The sequence below is a fragment of the Sylvia atricapilla genome, chromosome 1 (assembly GCF_009819655.1).
Source record: "Sylvia atricapilla isolate bSylAtr1 chromosome 1, bSylAtr1.pri, whole genome shotgun sequence".
NCBI lineage: Eukaryota > Metazoa > Chordata > Aves > Passeriformes > Sylviidae > Sylvia > Sylvia atricapilla.
Window position 1 is genome coordinate 140,926,898 of NC_089140.1, and position 26,062 is coordinate 140,952,959.

General features: G+C 46.5%; 1 protein-coding gene across 3 annotated transcripts in view; it reads left to right on the forward strand.

Moving 5' to 3' along the window:
* Positions 1 to 9,165: 9,165 nt before the first annotated feature.
* The window catches only part of ZHX2 (zinc fingers and homeoboxes 2), a 75,197-nt gene continuing 58,300 nt past the window's right edge, over positions 9,166 to 26,062 (forward strand). For all 3 annotated transcript variants that reach the window (XM_066335485.1, XM_066335493.1, XM_066335502.1), the window contains exon 1: positions 9,166 to 9,299. The gene's annotated coding sequence lies outside the window, so the exon portion shown is untranslated. The remainder of the gene's footprint in view (positions 9,300 to 26,062) is intronic.

The following is a 26,062-nucleotide window of genomic DNA, read 5'->3' on the forward strand; positions in this document are numbered from 1 at the left end:
CAGATATGACTAATATTAATCTTCATTTGTACCACTATGCATCAAATTTGGTATCCATCACACCATCCTTAGCATACTAATTATTTTTATATGTATTTCATTAATGTGTCAAGACACAAGTAAAAGCAGTGAACAGGACCTGGACAGGAATTAACCCCTCTCCTACCTCCCCTCCAGAAAATAGATTTCAGCATTTCTCTCAAAGGTCTGCACAAATATTAGAGCACTAATGAAAACATACAGAAAATCTACATTTATTTTTCCTTCTCTTACTGACTTCCAAAAACTCTTGCAAATCAATTCACTGTATTGGGGCAAAGGGTTCCCTTATCTCCATCTCTTTCAATATTGCAAAGAGGCTTTCTGAAACCAGATGGTAATTTACAGTTCATAGGCAGCAAAATGCATGTCCATGCCTTTATAAAGGTATACACCTTTATCTTTTATTCTCTTAGTGTGTCCCCCTCCACCTTTTCCACGCTTCCCCCTAAAATGCCACCCATTTATAGGAAAGCTAAATCCTATCCTGTCTGCTCAGTCCTAGATAAAACACAGTTGTTGACAGCATGATGTTAAATTAATTTGTGTCTTGTAATGTAAATGCACCCAGAGATTGAGGCAATAGTCACAATGTTTTTATAAGTCAAGTTTTACATGCAGTATCTTTTTTCCTCCAGACACTCTCAAAGTGCTGGAAAATCAGTATTTTACAGGGAGCACATGAGTTAACCATCTCTGTGGAAAAATGTCACCATAAATTTGTCACTGGTCCAGGAAGACATTTAAGGTGACTACTGTGACAAAATATTTTTCACTGAGAAAGCTGCCTTTTTGGGATTTTCAAGATCAGAAAAAAACATTTCCCTTTAGTTGCAGTAAATACACATAGCCTAACCTGTAATTTACCATGTTATCCAGGAGCTAGCTTTGCAAATTCAGCTTTACAAAACTTAGAGAAGCTATTACTAGCATGGCCTTGCAGCAAAACAAAATCCTGGAGCTAACCCAGCATGCAGGAAAAATCTATGCGCTGCAGACCTAAGGGCAGGTGTCTTACTAAGAAAATGATACCAACTCTTGGCTGAGTCCCAGTAGGATAAAGACTCCAAATTGTTTCTGTAGCACTGTGATACTGCTTCTATATTTCTGAAAGTGGTATAGATGCACTTTTCTGTGAAAGCAGGAAAATTCCGACTGCCACTGCTGAGATCCAGGTTTATCTCATAAATATTTACCTCAACCTGCAGCAAGCTCAGCTAAGCCTCCCTCCCGGTGTCAGCGACAGGGTGAGCAACGTGCAGCACAGCCAAGGCAGTGGGTTTAGACTCCATGGATCTGGCTGTGTCATGGGTCTCTTCCATGAGGTCGCCAATTGTCCCAGAAGCTCCAATGTTGGCACTGATTTTCATGAATGCATGGCCACAGCCAAAGTCGCTGGAGACCTTGGTTCCAGTTTTCTCAAGCTCTGGTTTCCCACCAATAAATTGGGATAACCATAGCAGCAGATACTATGACTGTACTGTGAAGTTTATGAAGTTAATATTATAAGTACCTTAAGACCCTAGTTTTCACAGAGTTACAGAAGGATTGTTATTTTTGAGCCTGCACAGCCAAAGACCAGTAAACTGATAACATTCACCTTCAGAAAATAGATTTTTATCTTCTCACATTAAACCTGACCAGGGTAAACCTTGCTTCTGACCTCCTGCTGTTGAAATATTTTGCCATAAGTGTTTAGTGTAACATCTGACCTGTTTCTCTTGAATCTTCCTAGATTACGGTCAAGTCATTTGCACTTCAATAGTTCAGGGGCTGTACCACAATTTCTGGGGCTGGAAAGTAGCTCAGCTGTAAAAACTTGCTGGAGGCTGTAAAATGGCATAAAGAGGCTAAAGCAGGGAGTATTTTTAAAGACAGTTTCAGAGGGAGAAAATTATTATACTTGAGTCCTTCCCCCTCTGCTCCCCTTTTGGTTGAGAGCCTAAAAATTATGAAGATCTTCAAGCCTGTCTTTCTTAAACAGCTTAAAGACAAAACTACAGTGATCATATGCCAGCTCTCTGACTCAACAGGTAAAGCAGAGTTATCAGTGCAAAGTTAAATAGCCTGATCAATAATGCACTGGGGCTATATTGATTGCATATGTTCAGAAAGGGCCAGGGGAGGAATAGATGTGCAAGCTTTATGTACCAGCTCTGCCATAAGGGACAGGGAGACCTAAAGCAACCGAGGGCTGTGTGCTCTTCCATCACTACACAGACCTTGGCACAGCAGACCCACTGTGCTCCCCTAGATAATACCATCATATAGAACTGCCCACAAAGTCTTAACACTTGAAAGTCTAATTGTGCCACTTGGAACTACATCATTTTTCTCAGGCTCCCTCCTCCTCTTCCCAAAACACCTCTCAGCTAATACATGTAATTTAATAGCCACGTATTGCTTAAATCCTCATAAACAGCATGAAATAAAATAGAGAAACTAGGCTGTCTGCAAACTTTCCAGGTCTCCAGAGAGGTGGCAAATTGTATCACTAGTCCCTCTAGAACTGCCAAATACCCCCATCAATTCTGTTTGCACCATCAATCTAAAGATGCTGTATTCTACTCTAAGGGACAGATAAAGACACATTCTGAAACACGTTCTACAGTAGAGATAAATATACAAGCTGTCTCGGTGAATTAGTTATATGTGCAAATAGCTTCCTGAAGAGCAGGCTCAGTTTGACGGTTAAAATCTGATCCAAAATCAGCAGGAGTCACATAATTTAAAAAAAAAAAAAAATTAAAAAAAAAATTTAAAAAATTAAAAATTCTCCTACTTTGAACCAGGATCTCTGAACCGGGTCTTTGGTTAATTGGAAATGGATAACATTGAATATGACACCTGCTGGGCAGCCTTTGGTCACTAATCCACTCCAGTTGTCCACAAAGGCTGGCGACTGGTTGTCACCCTTCATGCCAGGCTCAGCAGGGAGGTGAGAGATGAATGCCTCAGAAAGTCAAACCACTCGCCCCAGCCCTGTTATCTTCTGGATGGGGTCGGGGCAAAGCCACAGGGGAGCACAGGTGAAATATGCATTGCCACTGGCCATGCAGCACCTGCCTCCAAATAGGAAAAAAGAGTTTGGTCTCCAGCACTATGGATAAACAGGAAGGGGAAAAAAAAAATCCCTCCTCCCAAAAAAAGTACAAAAAAGTCTTAAAAATTCAAAGAATTTCTACTGAAATAGTGACATAAACTGGTGGGAAAGACTTCTCAAAGAAAGTAACTTTCTCTATGGAAACAAATAAATGATTTCTCAAGTGGATGCCCCCTCCAAGCCCTAGCACTGAAGTCCTGTAAAAACCTCCAGAAAGGGATTTAGCCTGGCTTTTAGGCCAGGACAAATCCCACCGGCTTGTAGCCGAGATACCACTTTTGTTAATGCAGAAGCTGGTTTTTATTCCTTCTGCCAAAGCAACCTGGCCTGCTTGGTCCCGCAGTGAGGTCATAACTCAGAGCTGATCACATCACAGCACGTTGCCATGGCAATGCTTGAACTGTCACAAAGGATGTGCGCTGTGATTTCACAGCAGATGGGCTGTGAGGGAGGAAGCCCTCATTTAAATTTTAAAAATTGCTTTAGTAATTAGCAAGAGCAATAGAAAAAAAATTTAAAAAAAAAACATTGAAAAGAGAAGAAAAATCCCCAAACTGTCACTCAGCAAAGGTTATAGCATTCATGTGGGATCTGCAGGCCATCCACAAGAAAGGCCAAGCTGCTGCTCCAAGTTCACTGAGCTTGTCAGGTCACTGATAAGCCCAAAAAAGTCTGGAGCCTGCTTGGCTACAGGAGGCCCAGGGCAGCAGTGGGTGAGCAAAGCCCCCCTGGCCCATCAGTGCATTTCAAAGCCAGCCGCCCTTCACAGGGACCTGATAGGAATGGCAGAGGGCAGGCAGAGGCTGCCAAAGGCTTTATTAAAACACTAACTGCCTTACACAAGGGGAGGTACAGTGGCCTGACTTCTGAAGTTTTTAGCAAGGAGCTAGCTCAGTTATTTCTACAGTCCTTCTTAATGAAGCACAAAGAGCACACAAATGTCCCTGCATCCCTTCATGGACAAGGTGGAGTTTTACTCCTCAAAGGTAAGAGTGAAACGCCTTGGCTCCCTAAGTTTCACAGTTCACGAGCAGTGACCCACAGCAGTTCACACTGGCCTTGTCCTGCATCCTCAGTGGCTTCCACAGAATGATAACCCATTCCCACTTGGGGAACTGAGATCAACAGTGAACACTGGAGGCAGAGCAGATGGTATCAAGCTCTCCAGCTAGCCATGGTGCAGCCCTGCCTCCTTCCTGGGTTTCTCCATCCCTGGCAGAGGTGACCTTGAGGAAGCAGAGCCTCGGGTCCCCATCCCCATGGCCACCACAGCTCACTGCAGAGACGCCGACGTCCCCCGGCTCACCACAGAAGCTCTCTTCCACATGACAGCAGCTCAGCAACCTCAAGGCAGAATTAAATCTCTCTCCCGTCTGCCTGCAGCAGGCAAAGCACGTGGTGTTTCAGAGACCTTGGGCTGAGTCCTCATATTTAATGGGGAGAGCAGACTTCAATGCAGCTTGTTCCTTGTTCATTCAGTGACTAACTGTTGATCTCTCTAAGAATAAGCCAGATGGTTCCCGTGATAAGTGATCAGCTCTCCTGGAGTTTTTGAAACAGAAAAAGACAGATGCCTGCGTGCCTCTTGCCAGGACCCATCTTAAGCTCAGGCGATGAGTGCAAATGCTTAGGGAGGTTGTGTTGGGGGATTCTCTCCATCCAGGCTTAGCAACTAATCTTCCCCATCAGCCCTTCTTCCAGGAGGGGAGGCATCTTGCCTTCTGACTGCTTCCCCCAGCTTAAGGGCACTACAAATCATAAGATCGGCCCTTATAATTGGATCAGACTTAATATTGTTTTCCTTTACTGTGCATTCATACTAACATCTCATTTTGCAGACAGCACATCTGATCGGGGCTTACTACTTCAGCTTGTATTTGCACTCGCTGGTGACTGAGAACACTGATAGGAGCGACAAAGCATTTTAGCAAAGGAGAAAGCTTGCCTTGGGAAGCTGTTTTGCTGGAGTGGGAAAAAAAACCCCACCAGGCTAAAGAGCTTTGTTTCTCAGCCATTGCTGTGCACACCACCAGTCAAGCACATTTCCTGCCCTCAGCACAGAGATCAAGGCCTCCACAAGAGAGAGAAAAAAAGGTAGCAGTGTTTGCTGACTTCTTTTTCATTTGTTTTTACCTTAATTTCTCAGAGAGCCAGCAAATTGCTATGCCCATGCAGGGTTAGAAGAATGGGACGGAAGAGGAGATGGGAGCAAGGCGTAAAATTAGCAACAGAGGCTGAGTTTGGTTCTTCCCAAAACCAGCTCCAAGCAGTAGTTTGGCCCACCAGCCAGGGGCTGGTTCACCTGCCCTGGGAGTAGCAAACGCATCCATTCTAAAGCTCACAGCCTACCCACTTGCTGCTATGTCTTGCAGGCAAAACTCCACTTGATCTCACAGAGTTAGGCCAGCATAAAAACGAGAAACATGTAGCCATGCACTCAGCAGAAAACACTTGTTTTATTTGCATGCCTCCATTGTGGCTCTTAGAGGATGTACATTCTCTTTTAGGATATTTATGCAGTATCTTCAGAGCGAAAGTCAGAGCTGCACCTCCAAGACAAGAATTAGATCTGTAATGCTGATTCAGCCTGCAATTTCACAGGATTAAACAGTCCTAAAGAAATCATTAAGCTGAAAAAGACTGAAATGAGTGCGACAATACATATGTCAGACACTCACATCCACACCGTAAGAAAACTACGTATCAGTACACAGTTTGTTACGTCTGACCAAGGCATTATTCCACAGACGAGACTGAAACTTCATCAGAGGGCTTTATGGAGCAGATGTTACTATAAACCCAGAGACAATGCACAGAAGGAACACAGAGGGCACTAGATTTAAAGCAAGCAAATACTCTACCCTCACTTTCCTGGGAAATAGTGCATGCATGCTCACTGTGCTTTGCAATCAGTGCAGCTTTCATTGTGTTATTAATTATAAAGAGAGGCCTTATGCAAAAGAAATTTAAAATTGCAGATTTCCTTTTGCATATTCTGCAAAAGCAATTTCCATTTTGCTACGTTACCCTGCGTCATGTTAATGTTAGGGGTTTACAAATGTATACAGAGACATAGAAAGACTATTAAAATTGCATCCATACTTTTTTTATTGCATGATTTCCCAAAGAACCAAGGCTTTTGTCATTATAAACTCTAATCTTAAATACCATTCTCCTATCCCTCATGAAACCTTTGATTGTTTCACTTTGATTAAATCAGACAGAATCAGAGCAAACTGATCAACTACAAGTTTCCTAAAAAACAGCATCCAGGTAGAGATGCCACACAGCCTGTTTGTTCCACTGCTCAAGATTCAGAGGACGAATTTGAGGACCAAGGCAAAAAACATTCACAAAACTAATCTCTGTGCACTATATTTTGTACCTCCGTGTGAGAAAATGCCAAGTCAGATACGACTGGTCAGATACCCAGGTATTCTTAGAGTTAGATGACACAGTGTGAGCAGCTTCTCTAGCAGTAACACTGACTACACAGCTGCTCAAAAAGTTCTCCTTAGCTTATTCATTTAGGATAGTAATAACAATTGCTCCAATTTTAAACCCACATCTTCTTCATCTTAAACGCAGTGGTTTACGTCTCATTTTTAATGACGCTCCAGTTCTTAATTTGTGTGGCACCATCCGCGATTTTGAGGAAGGCAGCTAAGCCTCACTGCGGGCCTTACTTGGTGCAGGGATCTCTTTGGCCTCAGGTTAGAATTGCCTTTGTTACTACCCGGGTTTAGGGTCTGAAATCCCGCACCTGGCTCCCACTGACAGCCCTTTTTTGCACTTGAAAGGCAGCATTAGCTGCCATATCACCTAATCAGTCAAAGAGCCTTCTGCATTTGGAAATGCAAAAAAAAAGCTAAACAGGCCTTAAAGTACGTGTCAATTAGGACAACAGCAAGCAGATGATTTTTCACCTGCTTTTCCATTGATCTGCCCTTTCGAGAATATTTTATACTCAAAAGTACAGTAGTCTTAGTAAAACACTTAGGCTTGTCTCTTTTTCTAGATTGTAGAAAAGGAATTTAAGATTTTAAGACAGAAAAAAAAAGTGTATCCCGGGGGAAAATCTTTGCCCCCTAAAATAACTTTTTTTGCAACCAAGTATTCAAAAATCAGAAACATTTTCAGGGCTGGACAGCAACTGAAGAGTTAAACAAAATATATTCAGTAATATTTAAAAGAGAAAGAAATTTCCATTAAAAATATCAAAACCACCAACAGCTTTCAGGACGAACACCAGAGTTTGATGAGCATCAGCAAGCTTTAAGGGACATCTTCTGTGCCCCCAACAAGTGCAGAGAGGATGCCCAAGCTTGCCCCTGCCTAACAGCTTCCATCTGGAAAGCAAAGTTAGCAGGAATCTCGGGCTTGGTAGCAGCAAGGAAGGAATCCATCCTGTTATCAAATACTTACAGAGAGAGACTATACTCAGTCAGGCAGTCAAAAACACGCCTACTCAGATAAGGGTATCCCTGCAAAGAAATCTCTTGACACTGCTTTGACATATTTACGTTCTTCGGCGATTATTCAGTTGCAATAACTCAGAGCTCCTCGTCTGACACTCAGACACGAGCCGGTCCTCAGCCCTACACGGGGAAGGGAAAACAAAATGCCAAGCAAAAGGCCAAACAAGATGCCCAGCGAAGTTACTCAGCTGGGTTAAGGGCTGCAGCCCGGCCACCCCGCTGCTGACACAAGGCAGGGTGAGAGCCGAAGCAAGCCTAGATTTAAAGCCCATAGAGCACTAAGTATACAATTAAAAGATTAATCTAATGCGATTTAATCAAAGATACCACATCTAGATAGCACATCCGTGAAGTTACAGCGAGATTATGTTACTCTTAAGTCTTATTAGTCTGGACTTGTTGGAAGATCTGCTATCTAGTAGCAAGATACAATCGGTAAATTATTTCTTTTAATTAATTCATTGAAGTAAACAGAAAATAGCCTGGGTCCTAACTGTCTACATCTCTTTGGAAGAAAGGCGAAGAGTTCAATGGCAGTTTTAAATCGGGGAAAGAATTCCTGCGTTGCAGCAGAGGAGCATAGATTGCCGTAGCATCCCTCGGAAATAAATACACACCACCTTCTTCAAAGCAACAACAACAAAAAAAAACCACTGCCTGAAGCCCACCCAAAAGACTGTGACTGCGAAAACCTCTATCACAAGCCGCAGATGAAGAAGTGCCTCCCACCTCCCCAGGTAATCTGCGCCGCTTCCGAGGGGCAGTCTCACGGCAACGGCACAGCCTCATCCAGACCCTAAAGCGGGGGTCAGCCCCCGCCGTCTCTACAGCAGGGATGCGATGTGGAGATGCTGGTCCCGTCCCCACGTCCTAGGACGAGGGTCCAGCCGCTGCCATCCCCACACGGGGAGGTCCAGCCCACGCGATACTGCTCCGAGGGTCCTCACTCCCAGCCCCTCTACCGAGGGTCCGCATCCCCACCGGCGTCGCCACCGCTCGCACGGCCCGGGGCCGGGGCGGGGACGGGGGTCCCCCGCTGCGAGCCCCGGCTCCACCTGGACGATCGGGAGGGTCCGCGTGGTTCCGCCCGTGGAGCGGGACGGGGAGCGCGGCGAGCGCCGGAGATGGCACCGGCCGGGCCGGGCACGGGGCGGCGGTGTCCCCACGGGGACAGCGGAGCGGCCGGCGGAGCCCACGCTCGGGGCAGGGGGCGCGGGGAGCGTGGGGAATTGTCGGTGCGGAGCCGCGGGAAGCGCGGCCGGGCCGGGCCGGGCGATGGGGGGGGCGCGGCCCCGCGCGCAACTTTCCGCCGCGCCGAGGGACCCCGGCGGCCGCGCCGGCGGTGGTATCGTATGCAAATACGCAGGCTGACGTCAGAGATCATGTGGGGTTTGGCGTAGATCCCCGCCGATCGAGGGCTCTTTTTTTTTTCCTCCCCTTTTTTTTTTTTTTCTTTTTTTTTTTTTCCTCCCCCCCCCCTTTTTTTTTTTTTCTCCGCGGCGGGGCCGGGCCGGTGCGTGCGCGCGTGGCGGGGCGCGCGTGTTCCCCGCGGGCCGGCGCGGCGGGGGCGGGGGGCGCGGGGTCCCGCGGCCGCGGGCGGCGCACGGAGCGGAGCGGCGCGGAGCGGAGCCCCGGTGCCGCTCCGCCCGGGACAGTCGGTGCCGCCGCCCTGGGCGCAGGTAGGAAACTTCCCAGGCGGGGCCCCCTCCCCCGGTGCGCGGAGCTCCCCAGCCGCCCCCTCCCTGCGCACGGACGCTCGCCGGCGCTCCCGCCCCGACCGCTCGCACCCAACTTTTCCTCCTGCAAGAAACTGTCCGGTTCCCTGGACTTCGGCGGGGGCCGGGAGGTGGGGGGCAGGGCGGGGGAGACCGCCGGCGGTGGGAGCCGGGAGGGTTGTTCGGGGTGGGCTCTTATTTATTTTGGCTACATTTTTCATTTTTGGCCGGGCAGCCTTTCTCCCCTCGCCCTTTTCCCGCTCCCCGCCGCCTCCCGATCGCAAGTTTGGGTGAAGGGGGAAAAGCAGGAGGGGGGGGGAAACATGTCTACGTTTGTCTATGTCGACATCAGCAACACAAAATATGGCGTCCGCTTTCGACAGGGCGTTACGTAGAGGCGAGCAGGGGATTTTGTCAGCGCGGTCCCTGACGAGGAGCCGCGGGCTCCTGGCCGGGGGGGCAGAGCCGCCCCGGGGCGCGGGAGGGGCCCGGCGCCGCCGCCGCGCGTGGCTCCGCGCCCGCGGCCGCACTTGGCAGTGGTTTTTTCGGGTTTAATTTTTGATTTTTTTTTTCTTCCTCCTGCCCGCCCGCCCCGCTTTGGCAGCCCCCCTCCCACCCGTGACGCCGTGGCCGTGGCGCGGGGCTCGCCGCCGGTGGCTGCGGGGAGCGGCGAGGCGGAGCGGCTGCACCGAGCCGAGACCGCGGCGGGGCAGAGCCGGGCGCCCCGCTCCATCCCTCCTCCGCCCTCGGTGAAAGGCTCTGCCTTCCCCGTGGCATTTCATTTTCCCCGGAATAGGCAGATTTGGGGAAATTCGGGCTTTGGCACGTTGCATCCACTTTTTTTTTTTTTTTTTTTTTTTTTTTTTTTTTTTCCTTGAATGAGGGGTGACTTTCCCGTTTGTTTTAGCCAGTTTCCGAAGACATCACAGAGCCGTCTTCCTTTTTTCTTTCCTTTTTTTTTCTTCTCTCTCTCCCTCTGGGCTGAGGGAGACAGGGAAACATACTGATTCCTCCCACCTTTGTTATGAATATAACTTGGAAATGATACAGGGATGTACCTGTCTTGACTTTGGGGTATTGGTATACCCAGCTCTTTCCTGAGCACTTTTGTTCCTTCAGAGCCTGGGAATCCCTCCTGAGGCAGGCGGCCGGGGAGGCGGGGCATGGCTCTGATTTCCTCTCGCCTTGGCTGCCCGAGCGCCTCTCCGATGGCGGCTCCCCATCCTTTCTTGGGGCAGGTGCTCCTTGGAAACCCTGTGAACTTGCGAGGGTTCTGCCGTGCAGGGGAACAAAGCAAAACTTTTGGATTGGAAGGTGGAGAGCAGAAGGGGAGAAAACATCCCAAGAAGTATGAATGGGAGGGAAGAGGAGGACTCTTGGCTGGGTGGGAAGGGGAGCTGGTGGTCAGGATTGCTGGGCAGCAGCAGCTCCTGCCCGCCGGGTCCCGCAGCAGCAGGAGCAGCGGGGGAGAGTGGCAGAGTGCAGTGCCTTCAGAAGCTGCACGTGTGACAGCACAGGGCATCTTCTGCAGCAACAGCAGGATCACAGCACGAGGCTGTCAGAGAGGTGCCTTTTCTTTTTAAACTACAGATTAAACTTTTTTGGGGGGGTTTTCCCTCCTGGCTGGGGTTGGGTCGTGGAGGCACAGATGAAACTAGAGGAGGTCTGATGTCTCTAGCAGAAACCTCATGTATGCAGCCTTACTGGGAAATGGCATGTGAATTAAGAGTGGTGTGTGCTGCCGTGGTTTTATTAGACTAGTAGATGAGCAATATTATTGTTTAAGAGGTATCTGTGACCCGAGTGCCTTGCCAGGGTAATATATTTCTGTAGCGGTGAAGCCTTTCTAATGTAGATGTGGCTTCAGTGTGTTGTATGAACACAGCAGCTCTTTGAAACAGAATTGCAAATTGATTTTTGGATCAGGGAAAGCAAGGTACTGGCCAGCAATTGGGAAGAATATAAGTGCTAAGAATTGGCTGGTCCTTACTTTACTTTGCCCCCATATGTGTGTTTATCCCCTCTGGCTTCTACAGAATGCAATGGCCAAGAGCTCTCTCATGTTTATCCTCTCTTCTTGTAAACTCAGTGCCAGAAAGCGAGGATAGGTGTTTATAGCTCAGTCATCAGCCCAAAGACCCTGTGATTACTCACCTCTCTAAAATGACATTTTTCCTGCCTGTCCACCCCGAGAGTTCAGCTGTCAGAGTGTCGTCACACAGGACATTTCCTACTGCCTGTGTTTGAAAGTAGCACACTCCTTCCAGTTGCTTTCTCTCAAAATTCCACTTGTTTTTTTCCATTTTACTCTAGTTACAATCAGCAATTTCTAGTCAGTATCTGTAAAATGAATAATCCATTTTATGAAACAGCCCAAGTTTGTAGTGTCACATTTGTGTTTTTTCTTTTGGGAAGGAGAAAGTTTTATTGTGTTTTTATTAAAAGTCAAGAAAAGCCAACATTAAATATAGTAAAGTTACTGGCATCTTTTTGCATTTTCAAACCAGTTTCAAACTGCTCCAGGCTGGAATGAGAACACAGCAGGTTTTGCTCATCCTCGTAAAAGACAAAGATTTTAATGCCAGACATGACATCACTGTACTTGCATGTGTGACATCTTCAGGTTTTAGTCCTTTTTGCTTTGCCGTAACTTGGATGATCCTCCAAAATAGAAATACTGTTTGGAGTCTTTCCTGGTTGAGGTGTTTTGATCCATGTCTAAATTATTTTTCTTTGTGTCCACTTAAGGATTGGAAACATCCACTGAAAATAAATCGAAACAGTATTTTAATTAGAATTTGTTGAGAAGCATGCAGTGTCACAGCTGAATTCCCTGAGATTTCAGCATGGTTGTCAGGTAAAACTATATTTACATTTTGCCTTGACAGTAATGTTAGTTTGGCTTTCTTTCAAGTGTGAGGGTAATTCAGCAAGTGTGTTCTTCCCCTAAAAGTTACTGTACATCTACATGATGGTATTTATTCATAGTGAAAGCAAGTAATAAACAGTAGTTGGTACTAAAATAATTTATAAAGGCTTTAACTTAAAGCCATTAAGATAATTGCTGGTCTTCTGTCAAGGTGTGTTTACATGTGTCACATCAGCTGGAACTAATACTTGTGGTTAGTTTATTTTATCAACCCTTCAAAAATAGATCTGAAGTTTACAGGATGTAATGATACAGTTCAGTCCCACGGTAGCAGTAAGTTGGGTTTTACTGAAAAGCTGAAAGAGCTGTTGATTTCCAGAATGATTGAAATACTTTTCAGATGGGGTAATATTTGAGCGTTTGGTTTGTGAAGGTGTAGCAAAATGGAAATAAAATAAGTTGAGTGCTTGGAAGATAAAGGGAAGAGTGTTCAATTCCAGCCTTGCTTTCCAGAGACGGTTCAGAAATCACCAGGCCAGCCCTCTGTCCAAAGCTGCCATGCCTTTGCAAGGCAGAAGGGTTGTTTGGTGGGTTGTTTTGTTTTAAAAGTTAGTACTTGTGGTTGTTTTAAAAATGTTGTGAGTTTGAAAGTAAGACAATGCATTTGGCAAGCTTTTTTCAGAACCGTGGGACCCCAAATCAGTTTCTAAAGTGAAAACTGAATTTTCCATAAGCTGAGTTTATGTAGAATGACCAGTATTGTGAGTCTGCTGGTGAAACTGAGGGAGAAGTGTGAAATGATCTTGTGTATTTAGCACTGCAGAAGGCTCGGATGGCTTGGTTTTGTTAGTGAGCAGAGGGAGAACAAGACAGGCAAGGAAAGAATGTTTAGGTGTTGGCAGCTAGGAGGGGACTTTAAAAAAGTCATCATGGGAGATTCTGATAGCTGAGGAGGTGGATTATGGTGCAACATCTCCTTGAATTCATGGATGAGACTGCATGTGCCTGGCCTGCAGTGGGCAGTGCCCAGAGGGGCTGGCAGTGGGCAGGCTCGTGTCAGTGCTTGACAGGGGGGAATGTTTGCCATCTGGAGGGGCAACAGGGGAGGAAGGGTTGGGAACCAAATGGGGAAGAAGGGAATCTGGAATACCTGCATGGTTAGAAATGGCACATCGGGAGTGGAAGGGGGTGAGCTTGCAGTGAGTTTTGACAACCTTTTGCAAACTGGCGGGGGGCACAGGCACATGCTGGGTGCTGGAAGCAGGGCAGAGGCAGGGAATTCAGCTTTGCTCTGAGAACAAACCTCCCCAACAACATCTGCAGTTTGTATCTTCTCCAGGTCGTTGTCCAGTGGGGACCTGATCTAGCAAACTGGAGCCTGCTCACCACTTGCTTGCCTCTCAAACCATTAGAGGCTTACTGGGAGGAATTTGCAGGTCTCCACAACTCCTATCCACACAGACTGCAGGTTAAACAGTACCATGGACCAGACTCAGTCTTAGATTCAGTTTCTGTCTGCCTGGTTCAAAAACTCTGAAATCCTGTAAGCCTCTGTCTCGTGCTGCATTTGTCTGGGATTGCCCAGCCTGATGGTTGAAAGGGATCTTTAAACTTTTTCTTGATGTTCAGTGTAGACCTACACTCTTTCAGTTTAAAACCATTGCCCCTTGTCCCATGGCTACAGGCTTTGGTAAAAAGTGAGACTGTATGTTTAATACCTCATTAGGCAGCGTACCAAGTGTCTTGGTCTGGTCAGCATCCCACAGGCACATCAAGAACTTTCTCCTTGGGTGAATGTGCTGATAGTGGGTTTATTGTCCCAGCCCTGTCTCAGTCAGTGGCATTGGCAGTATTGTCCCTGGGCTGGTACAGTAAGTGTTGGTGGTACAGACCTGATGTGAGATGTGCCCATGCAGACATGCCTGCTGGCATGTGCTATTTCAGCCCCTGGTGTCTGCACATCAACCCTCTGCCCGGGGAAACCCTTGTTCCTGCTGGAATCAAGTGCAGCCCCTCCTGCAGGTACAGGCAGTGGAGGCTCTGGATCACAGGAATGGGCACATCCTGGCAAATGCAAATAGCTCTGTGCAAATCACAGAGTTTCTTCAAGACTGGTATGACCTGCCCACGGTGTGTTTCAGTTCACTTGGTAAATTCATCCGCAGCCTGAAATTCATCTTTTTTTTCCTGGAAAAATGTTGTATGATGAAAAGCAAAGCTACTTGCCTTGTGTTAACTCCACTTGCAAACCCTTAGCTTTGGCTTTGCAGAGAAACAGCCCTCTGCTTCTCTCCATCCTTTCTTAAGTGACATGTAGAGATATAAATCTTTAGTGTTAGCTTTTAACCTGTAGCATTTTGGTGCTGTGATTTGCAGTGTGGTCCCGATTAATTTCATATGAGCAGGGGGTTAGATGGGGTGGGAACGTCTTGCAGTGCTTTTCATTTATTTATTGAGCCTATTAGAAGCCCAAAATCTAGGGTTTTCCTTCTCTTTTTTCCCCCCCCATTTTTCCTGTCCTGGCCTTTTTTCCTCTCCTAAATACTAATTTTTTTTTAAAACTTGCAACTTCAAGTTACCTGTTTATTTGGCTTCTCTTTTGTAGTTGATTGTGTGTTGTTCCCACAATTCTTAATAAGTGTAAAAAATGCGTATGTCATTTACTGGAGCTTAAAATAAACCAAAAAATACCCCAACCAACAAACAAATGGAGAGATTTTCTTGCTTCTTTTGAGTCAGTGACCATAACTAAGGAAGCCTCAGATTCAGTGTTACTTGACCTCTTGTCCAGTTTGATGAGTGGAGGAAGAAGTTCTATGAGCAAAACTGTATAGGGAAGAATGTGGTTCCTTTCTTTCTAAGCAGAATATTGTTATTTGTGGTTTGTTTGGGTTTTTTTAAATACCACCCGAAAAAAAGCAGCTTCTGAGCTTCAGCTGAAGGCACTCTCAGAGGGATTTAATAAAATACCAGTATGTCTCAAGGACTCTGTGCCCCTTCTGTTGGCTCTGATGTGTGTGTTCCTTTTTCTCACTCTTAAGTTTTGGACATTCATTTTTTACATTTCTCAACCTATTTTCATGCTTATTAGTTTCAGTTACTTTATGTTGCATTTCGCTTAGATAGCAGAAGCGGGGAAATGCTTGTTCTTTTTCTTAAATCCCACTAGCAAGACAAAAATCCAAGAGGATACCAGTTGGAAGCAGTAAAGTTTTGTAGGGTTTCAATGTGTGCTGTGGTGGTGGCCTGGGAAGTGGTGCAGGGAGGTTTTTGCCTCCTCCCGTGCCAGTGAAAGCCAGTACGAAGCAGACAGAGGCAGCATCCCAAGCTTTGTGCCGGGCTGGCAGAGCACTGCTGATTCACTTTCACACAAAATGAAGGAGAGTCCTGATGGTTCTGGCCTCAAGTGTTTCTGGGGATATTCCTTCCCCGCCCCTCTTCCTACCGCCCACCTCAAAAGCAAATATGTCTTCTTGTGGGTTTTTTTTTCAGCATCCTCTTGAGCACAAACTGTCAGGCACCACAGGGAGTTTTTCCTTGTCTTTTGTCTCTCCAGAAACTGATTTATTTAAATTATATGCTGGGAGCACACTCCTGTTAAAAGCTTTGGTGCTTGTTGTCTTTGGGCTTTGGTATAGCTTTCTTGAAAATTGTGGAAGATGGGGTTATCCCAAAGAATTCTAGTTTCCCCTGAAGCTGTTTTTTTTCTGCATTTTTCCGAAGAGATTCCCGTTCCTGGTCTTCTGTGAAGAGTGTTATTTCCATGTGATTGAAAGGCGAGGAAGTTGTTTGAGTGCTCAGCTCTCTCCCAGGGAGAGCACTTGGCTGCCTGGCTGGAAGTCCACATGACTGTCACTGCTCCCACCCATGGGACCAGTACAGCAGTGTCCTTCTTTTCCTCAGCCAGAGGTAGTTACAGAGTCCTTTATCACTTATGTATTTACTATCTGGCATCCTCGTGCCATCTCTTGCAGCCTATGACTATTATGATGCTGTTTTTCATTACCAGTAAGTGATACTCATTAACAGGAGTCATGACCTTGCAGTTGCAGATTTTTGGGATCTATGCTCATATTTCAGGGCTTTGCACTTTTTTTTAACCTGGGCTTTAACCTAAGGCACAGGTCCTCCCAACCTGTGCTCAGGTTGCTCAGGTTCAAGTATCTTGTCAGGAGTCTATGAGCTCCACTGTGTGACCATTTTGAGGGCTAGGTTTAGTTTTCTTTGAGAAGCCAGCTGAAAAAAAGCTGGCCGATGATACTGACAAAGCTTTGCATGGGGTTTTCAAACCAGGGAAAGTGCCTGGGGTTGCCACATGGAAGAGTTGGCAAATGTCCCCATCTGACATCTGTCCCCAGTGTGCCCAAGCCAGGCTGCCGAGGACAAGGGGTGGTGGCCACTGAGGACCTGCAGGTTTTTGCCCAACTACACCGGGTAGGAAGTTTCTAGGTGCAAATGGTGATGAATAAATTCAGAGTAAAGTGCTCCCTAAAGAAGTCTCTACTTCCCTCTGCCTGTCTGGGATTCTTCAGCAGAACAGAGGAGTCGGCTCTACATGCGTTTTAAAACAATTGGAGTGACAAGAAATAATGATGTGTTTGAAGGGGACTGTTTTCTTAACTACTTTTAAATTGGCATCTCTTTAGAGCATCCTCACAATTTCACTATTGCTAAAATAGTTTTCACAGGATGCCCCTCCTCTGTTTATCTGTTGGCATCTTGTCTCTGTGCCTCGGTGATGTCAAGGAGATGAGCTGGTTTGAGAAATACTGCTCAAGGCAAACACAAGTTTCAAGATCCACACTTAATCAGATAAAGGAAAAAAATCTTAGCTCTCTGAAGGATTTTGCTTTCAACCCTAAATTTACTTGAAGTGCTTTAGATTCTGTTTGTTTGTCCTGTTATGCTGGATCTTAGCCATATGAACCTTATTTTTGTGTGTGTACCCTCTGTATGATGGTCCAGGAGAGCGTGCAAACTGAGCCTGCGTCCAAGTCAGGAGAGTGTCACAATATATTATTTATGCTGAAAAGAGTTTGTACATAGGAATGATCTTAACTCCAGCCCCATCTCTTCTCCAGCAGCAAATCAGAGCACTGAGTTGGTGGGTTTAAATCTCCTAAAATCTGAACTCCTTTTTCCTTGCTCTGTTCTTGCCTCTTAGTGAGCAGTGAATGGTCTTGTTGTCATCACAAAGAGCTCAAGGGGAGTGCTTTCACCTCAGGGTCTACTACCCTAGGGTGCAAGGGATGAGCAGGCACCAGACACCCTTTGCCAGCTGGCTTCAATTCTATGCTCAGCCCTCTGCAACTCTCCCACAAAAAATTCTGGGGGACTTAAATATAAGCTTCTTCTAAATTGAAAGTACGCACATCCTTGTCTACACCCTATGCCCAGTTTAGGAGGAAGATCATTGTTGAGCACATGGTTTGCATTTTTAATTTCTTAAATTAAAAGCAAAACGCTGTTGTGGTGATTGAAGGAGAGAGGGATCTGCTTTGAAATGTGCTTTTGAATGGGAGGCACTCTGGGGAGAAAAGTGTGCAAGGTATTTTGCAAGGATATACTCGGTGTTTAACACAAGCTGCATCCCAAAACTGGTGGTGATGTAAATGGTATGCAGTACTGCACGGCAAAGGATTTGTGGCTGTTCACAGGCTGCTTTACTTACAGATGGTAGCAGACAGCAAGAGGGGTGGGAATTATCACCTGGGCTCTGCCACGGTTTTAGCTTTTAGATATGTTGTGTGGAGTGGTGTGAGATGTAGTTTGATGCATTTTGAATGGTGAATTTGCACAGGAAACCTGAATTCATACCTGAGTTTCCTCTCTGTATTGATTTCTGCAGCCAAGGTTGGAATTTGATCGTATTTTTCAGTTATCTGCCTTTGCACTGAAGGCATCCTTTCCTATTTGCCTCTCCCCTCTCCCTGGCACAAGCAGTAGGACCACTTACACTGATTCATATTTTCATCTTACATGCTTTAGTTATTTTATTTTTTAATCTGCCTATATTTTGTTCATCCCTGTGTAGATAGGGGTTTTATTTGTTCCTTCGCTCTTGTCCTGATCCTTTTACCGAGTCTCAGGGTGGAGGCTGCTACTGTGTCACAAGGTCACTGTTTGGCTTATGTATCTAGGTTCTGCAGTAGCATTTTCCAGATGAGTTCCATGCTGAGCTTCTGGCACAGATTGGCTGAGAGACCCTTCTCCTGCTCAGATTTGTCATTACTGGTCTGCACAGCAGTGGAAAAGGACTGTGGTTTGCAACCCTTTATTATTGGTCTTTGCAGCCTACAGATAATCATTTTGGAACACTCCTCAGCTTCTGCTATGGCCACTTGGCTTTTTTGGGGTTACAGCTTGATAAATTTTTGGCTAGTGCATGAATGACCCACATCCCTCTTCTGTCTTGTAAGAAGTTTGCAAAGGCTTGGAAGCAGAAAATGTAACACACACTTAGCATTAAAAGTTTTGCAGTGTAGCTGGAGGAGAAGGTAAAATGTCAAGGTTTTTTTCCCCTTCTTTTTTAAATGGAAAAGCAGCTAATAGGAAGTTGATTAAGAAACACTTGAGGTTGGGTAGATTATTTTGGTCATTAACGATTGTTTTTACTTTTCTGCTGTTTTAAAATATTTGTTCATAGATTATGCAAAATAGATGGTGTGAGAGTGAGGAATAGCCCAATGCACATCTGGATTTGGCAGGGTTCTTCCTATGTGACGTTTCATCCTTAATGTGATTTAAATTAGTTCAAGTCTTTAAATCAATGTTTATGATGACTTTAAGACACTCCTCACTCAAAGCATTAAGGATCATTACATGCTATGGATTTTAAAAAGAGGCACCATACATTCATTGCTAATTATGTACTTTATTATTAAGTCTAAGTAGTAATTTTTTCCAGAGAATGTTTGGCAAATGATAGCTTTTAATAACATTACAGAATAACATAATCACTTGAAATTTAATACATTTATTTTATGTCTTAGTGCAGTAAGGATTTACTAAGGTCGCCCTTGATCTGCATTGAGAGCAGCAGGCAGAATCATGTTTGAAGGTGAGAAAAGTCAAGGAAGGACTGGTTTTGTTAAAAACCAGAGGATTAGCTCAGGAGGTGCTGTAGGAAGCTCATTGCTTGGGTGAGAGTTGGGTGTCGATGGGGATATTTTTTGTCTCTTCAGTGAGAACCTGCAGATAGATTAGGCAAATCGTAGTTAATTATTTAACAAAGGGCCCAGTGCTGCACTTGGCTTTGACTCTTGCACTACTAAAACATCTCTGGTTTGGAGGGTGGAATTAAGACTGTAAATTTGAGATTAAGCTTTTCTTTTTCTCTTCCCTTTGAATGCAAGGCTCTTGACTGCCAGTCCTGAACGGCTGGAACACATGAACTTTTGCACTCTGTGCTAAGAACACTTACATAAAGGGAGATACTCAGATTGCATCCAAACCTTGCTCAGTTTGCTATTGAAGAAGCTGGGTCTGTGCTGTCCCTGTCCACCTGAGGGTCTTCAGGGAGCCTCTCTGCTACCAATCCTTGCTTTTTGTGAAGGCTTCTATTAGAAAATGACAGAAAAGGCTTAATCTGTGATAAGCCAGATGTGATGTGAGCTGGAATCCAGGAGACTGATTATTCCTGGGCCCAGCAGGACTGACGCAAACGCTGTTAGTGTGTTTGATTTGTGGTGTTAAATTCCTGCGTGCACTGGGTCACACTAACCCCTCCAGAGCACAAGTGGTGGGGGTCTCTCCCTCCACAACTTACCTGTTTTCATTAGACAAGTAGGAAGTTACTGTGCTGGAACTGATAGACCCACATACACATGAATGTGGAGGAAGACAGAAACAAATTTCACAAATCATTCAAAAATCAGTGATACTGCCAGGGATAAAAAAAAGGAAATTGAGTTTGGCAGTGTCCAAACTTTCACCCAGTTCTTCTTGCCGTGCCCTTTTGTTTTGCCCCTGCAAAGAGCTGCAGCACTGCAATTGAATCCAGCAGCCTGGCCGCTGGTGCCCTTCCTTGGTAAAGCACCTGGCAAGTAGAGTTGTCAAAAGGTGACTTTTTGTCTGCAAGGTGCTTTCCTGTCTGCAAACATCCAACCAAGGGATGTCACTTCAGATATATGAAAGAGTAAGTACAGCAAAAATACCTTTTCACCCAAGTTGCCTGCTGCATCTGTGGCTGAAATCACAGAAACTGTTCTTTGAAATTGGCTGCCCAGTTGTATTGTGAATTTGGCTTTCAGAGTGCAGCTTTGAACAAACAGTTGAAACCTTTAAAAGGCCTCAACCCCCACTCTTTGTACTGGCATTTTTATATATGTGTGATTGTGGGGTACATGCACACACTTGCACATAGGCTTTGCATGATCCTATCTGATTGTTTGGAACATTGATCTTGTATTTGAGACAGAGAACTGAGGCCTTTGCAGTCCAACAGATGTGCCCAGAGCATCAGGATGGTTGGTTCAGGCCACTTCAGCAGCTGCCATGTCTGCTGGGTGACAGCAGTGGGGCAGGGAGTTGTGTGTGGTACTGCTGGAAGTCCTGTGATCAGCTTCTGGGTCTTGCTGTGATGGGGAGAATTTGATGGAAGGATCAAGCCATTCCTTCATATTATCACACTGTAGTGAATGGGCAAACGCTACTGTTCTCGTCTTGCCTTTACCTCTGAGATCACCAGCAGCTGCTTCATTAACTATTAATGGCCTGCTCATTAATGCTGTAAAAGGCTAGGACCAGTCTTGCAAATTTTCTGGACTCTTCCCCTGAAATATTTATGACTTGCTCGCTGTGCAAAAGGGCAAGAGCAACAGCAGAGAACATGCCTCCAAGTTTTGTTGAGCTTTATTAAGCTCATGACTATGAAGAACCTGGCAGCTTCTTCCTGTTTTTTGGCTTTCTGAGCTAGTGCTGCTTATCCAGCTCTAGGGGTCGAGTGGGCTGCTGGTTTGCTGAAACATCGGTGGCAGAGTCTTGGATGCTTTATTGATGATATCTGGGTCCTGTACTGCTTTCCTTTGCATCTTCCTGTACAAGTACCAAGGTGTAATTGATACCTCCAGGGATATTACTCTTAAGTGGTGGGGAAACTGAGGCACAAAAGTCGAACATTTTGCCTGGAGCCAACCAATAGAAATCCAGCAGAGGATGGAAACGTTTTGCCCAAAACTGTAATGATACTTTTGATTGAAGCCTCATTAGTGTGAAAGAGGGGGGCACTCACTAAGCCTCATCTGAAGCCATTACTAAGTCATTCCTATTCCATTCCAAACAGAGCTCCTATGTGATCGCAGAGATGAGCAGTAAGTAGTGCTTTCCCTGGGAAGGAGCCAGTTGTTTAGTTCTCTCTGGTACCAAGAAACAGCAGGGAAGCTATTTTACCCCTCCATCCAGATTTTGGAGATAAAACTGTGTTCATCTCATTGCTTAAGTCTACCAGCAGTAAAGAGTCTGTCCACTAAATCCCAACTGCAGCTCAGCTGGTGGTGCACCAGACAGATTAAAATCTCTGCTTCTTTCCCACAGCCATCTGCAGAGCGAACACTGGTGTAAATACGTGTGGGAGGCATTTTTTGGTAAAATAGGGAGACATGCTTTAAAGAGAACAGGTATGACTCCAGGAATGAGGACCAGTCTGCACGGTGTTTAACATCTTTGCCATATGCAGCTGGCCTTCAGAGTAAAAAAGGTCCTCTGTGTCTGGAAGATGCAGGTGTATCAGGAATGACCAGCCTCTAACACTGTTTGAGCTTCTGGGGTTGCAGGTAGTGCTGAGGTGGAGCCACGTGGCAGAATAAATCCATATCAGAAGCATTCTCTGTTATAACTTTATTTCTTACAGAGTATGAATATTTCATCCCACATTATATCAAATTGCAGTGGATACTTGGTTTCTCTCCTGGAGCCATTCCTTTCAATTGCTGGAGCAAAGTTAGGGCAGACTCAGGGTAGAAATTCAAAGCTCTTCACTGAAACAGTGTTTAAGTTAATGTTTATTTCACACTGCTATGGGAAGGTGAATGTGGTAAACACAACTTAGTGGTCTGCTGTGCCCTGTATGATTTCAGTGGGTGCTAATGGGACTCCCTTGTCACACTGATCTCCAGGAGTATTCCAGCAGTGTACTGAATGCCATCTGGTTTTGCCCTCAAAACTAGCATAAGTGTCTCTGGGGAAGACTTCTGAGATTCTACTGCTACAAGAATAACATCCAGGTCTTAGGCTGCTTTTGTGCCTCTTTATTGATGCAATTCCTCCAAAAGCTGGAAAATGGATAGACGCAAGAATTGAGTCCCTGACTGGTGGCTGGTGCAGCTCTTCTAGAGACAGCTGTGGTGGAGGCTGCAGAGCAGATTATTGGTGTTTTTTAGTTACTTGTGGGTGCCTTTACCTCTCCTTTTGTAGAGCTGCTCCCTTCCTTGACAAAGGTATGCCTCTCAACATGGGCACAAAGCTCTACCTGAGTTTTGGGAGCCTTTTCCTCACATTTTCCTTGGTAGTTAGGAGGAGTCTGCCATCCAAAACAGACACCATTCCTCCAACTGAGTTTGCGGCTGAATCACAGGTGAGAGATGTTGTAAAATCTCTTTTCCTGAGGAGAGAGAAGATCAATGTAATTCAAAATGTTGGGGGCCATGTCTTTTCAATGCCAAAGGCATCGATTATCAGGTATCAATTATGTGAGAAAATAGTAATAATTAACACTTCCAGTAAGTAGAAACTTACTGTACCCTATGAAATAACTGGAAGAAGGAGGGATTCTCGGCAGAAACAACAGCTTTCAGTTCTTGGTATCATAACATGAACTAAAACAGTGGCTGGCAGCAGAGAAATTCCAGATGTGCCTTCTGCCTGCTCCTCCTCTGCGAGCTGTGTTTCCAGGGAGAAAGCATGTATTTGCTGTCTTGGGCAAATTCCTGATTTCAACACTTTCGGACTGAGAACTGGACCATGCTTTAGAAGATGCTACAAATCATAATTCATTTTCTTTTTCTGGCAATGTAGTCATGTCAAAATAAAAATGATTTTTCAGATTTACGAAAAGTGGTTTCTAAAGTCTAGCCTTCAAAGTCATGTCTTGGCATCTAAGTAATCCATGGGGTACTGGGAATTCACTGGGACTTGCAGATCTCTAGCATTTTTGGAAAAAAACAGCTGTTGATCAGCTATATCTGTGTTTGCCTGTGTCCTCAGGGGTGATACGTAGGCTTGGAAGAGTTAAACTTTTCATGTGTGTTTAGATTGGTGGGTACTCCAGACAGCAGCCACTTTGGGTCATAGTAAATTCTGTCACAAGAAAACATTATCCAGGCCTAAAGTTAAGAGACAAAAAGGCAAAACCAGTTCAAGGGCAGAAACAGGGGAACAGCCAAATGAAATGGCTCCTGGTTGAGTCTGTGATAGGGCTGTCCTGGGGCACCTGCTAGACCTGGCCTTCTCAGAAGAGTTCAGTCTCCTTTGTGATGTGTTCCGTATTTTTTCCAGTGATGCTGTTGATGCATTGTGCTTGCCTTGGCTTAAGGACTGCAAATTGACCTTTTGACTGCCCTGCTTGCATAGGTGGGTCTTTCTGCACTAACCAGATGTGATGGGGCCCAAAACAGCACTCATCTAGAGTCTGTGTATCAAAGAAAACTGTCCAGTTGGATGGTTTATAAAACATTCATTTCATGGCATCACCATCTTGGCTCTTACTTGACAGCATCCACCTCCAGTGGAGTGAGCACTCTGTGTGGCGAGGCACAAAGGCTGGAGTTTGTATTACGACACAGCTGTACTTTGTGCTGGGAAGTTAGCTCGCATCCCGCCTTCTGCTGAGAACAGCTCGGGATGAAGCCGTGCCTCCCCTGCAGGCTCCTGCCGGCGGAGCTGTCCCGGCCAAGGGCACGGAGAGGGGCGATTCCCGAACGGGGTGATTCCTGAGCGGGGCGGTGCTGGCACAGCCCGGAGCACAGCCCAGGACACAGCCCAGAGCACAGCCCGGGTCACAGCCCAGGACACAGCCCGGAGCACAGCCCAGGACACAGCCCGGGTCACAGCCCAGGGCACAGCCCGGGGCACAGCCCGGGGCACAGCCCGGAGCACAGCCCGGGTCACAGCCCAAGGCACAGCCCGGAGCACAGCCCGGGGCACAGCCCGGAGCACAGCCCAAGGCACAGCCCGGAGCACAGCCCGAGGCACAGCCCGGGGCACAGCCCAGGGCACAGGCCGGGACACAGCCCAGGGCACAGCCCAGGGCACAGCCCGGGGCACAGACCAGGGCACAGCCCGAGGCACAGCCCAGGGCACAGGCCGGGACACAGCCCAGGGCACAGGCCGGGACACAGCCCGGGGCACAGCCTGAGGCACAGCCCAGGGCACAGCCCGGGGCACAGACCAGGGCACAGCCCAGGGCACAGCCCGAGGCACAGCCCAGGGCACAGGCCGGGACACAGCCCAGGGCACAGGCCGGGACACAGCCCGGGGCACAGCCTGAGGCACAGCCCAGGGCACAGGCCGGGGCACAGCCCAGGGCACAGCCCAGGGCACAGCCCGGGTCACAGCCCAGGGCACAGCCCAGGGCACAGCCCAGGGCACAGCCCGAGGCACAGCCCAGGGCACAGCCCAGGGCACAGCCCGGAGCACAGCCCGAGGCACAGCCCGGGGCACAGACCAGGGCACAGACCAGGGCACAGCCCAGGGCACAGCCCGGGGCACAGCCCGAGGCACAGTGTGTCCGTGCTGGGGCAGCCCAGGGGCCCTGCCGGGCTCCTGTGCTCCCGGCCCCTGCCGCCACAGTCCTGCCCACTGTGCAGGTTTTGGTGAGGTTACACAGGTGCTCCCCTGCTGCCAGAGTACTTCGGGGAAATTAGTTCCTGTAAATTTTTAAAGATGTGTTTTCAAATCCTCCTAAGCAAAACAGAGGTGAGAGATGCATTTTAATGTTCTGTGTTCTCTCTTACCCTTCCCTTTGCAGGGAAGTTCCAGTGTTCCTGCTGCACTCCAGAGCAGGGCACGGTGGCTGTTATTCTAGCTATATGCCATCTAGTGCTGGATAATGTTGCGAGATCCAAAAATAAAAGGTGGAAAAATATGCAGACAGAGGAAACAAGGCACAGCTTTACCTCTTGGGCAGAGCAACTCCCTTCTTGCTTCCTAGCATCCTCTTTCAAGACCCCTTGAGTTTTAAAAGATGGATACTGTTGTATTTTCCCTACTTACTGTCTTTCCGCACCAACTGCTAATCCTTGGCTCCCTTCAAGAAGTTATGTTGTTAGACTGCTAGTACAGGTCCTTTGATGAAATACTGCTTTTCTCTTCCTCCCCAGCATTTTAGAGTTACAGATTTCTTTGCTCAAGAAGAACACTTCAGGGTTATTCCAAGCCTCACTGGAGAAGCAGAGGAGAGAGTGGTTTATTGTTGCTTATTTTATCTCATATTTCTTAAAATACAAGCACCTTTTATGCTCTGGTGTATTTACCATACCAGTATTTGTGATACGGAAAAGTTTTGTTTCAAGAATTAAGTGAAGAAGCTCTGAGGAGTAAAAATGGTTTACACAAGGTCAGGCAGGGAATTAAAACCTCTCCCATAGCCTGGCTGGAGCCGTACCCTCCTGCCCTCTCCTTTTTCTCTGCTGCACCCATGTCCCTGGGTAATGAGTTGCTGCCTGAGTGGCTCAGCTTCTCACTACAGTGTAGGACAACTGATTTCCAAACAATTCCCCAAGGGTGTGCCAGCTGAGGCCACGTGAGACCTGCAGGTCTCTTATTTATCTGTTTGTATGTTGCAAGTCACTTACTGCTTTTGGCAAAACTAGTGCAATCATTCAATCTGTTGAAATTGCCCGAATAAGTCATCAGAAATGAA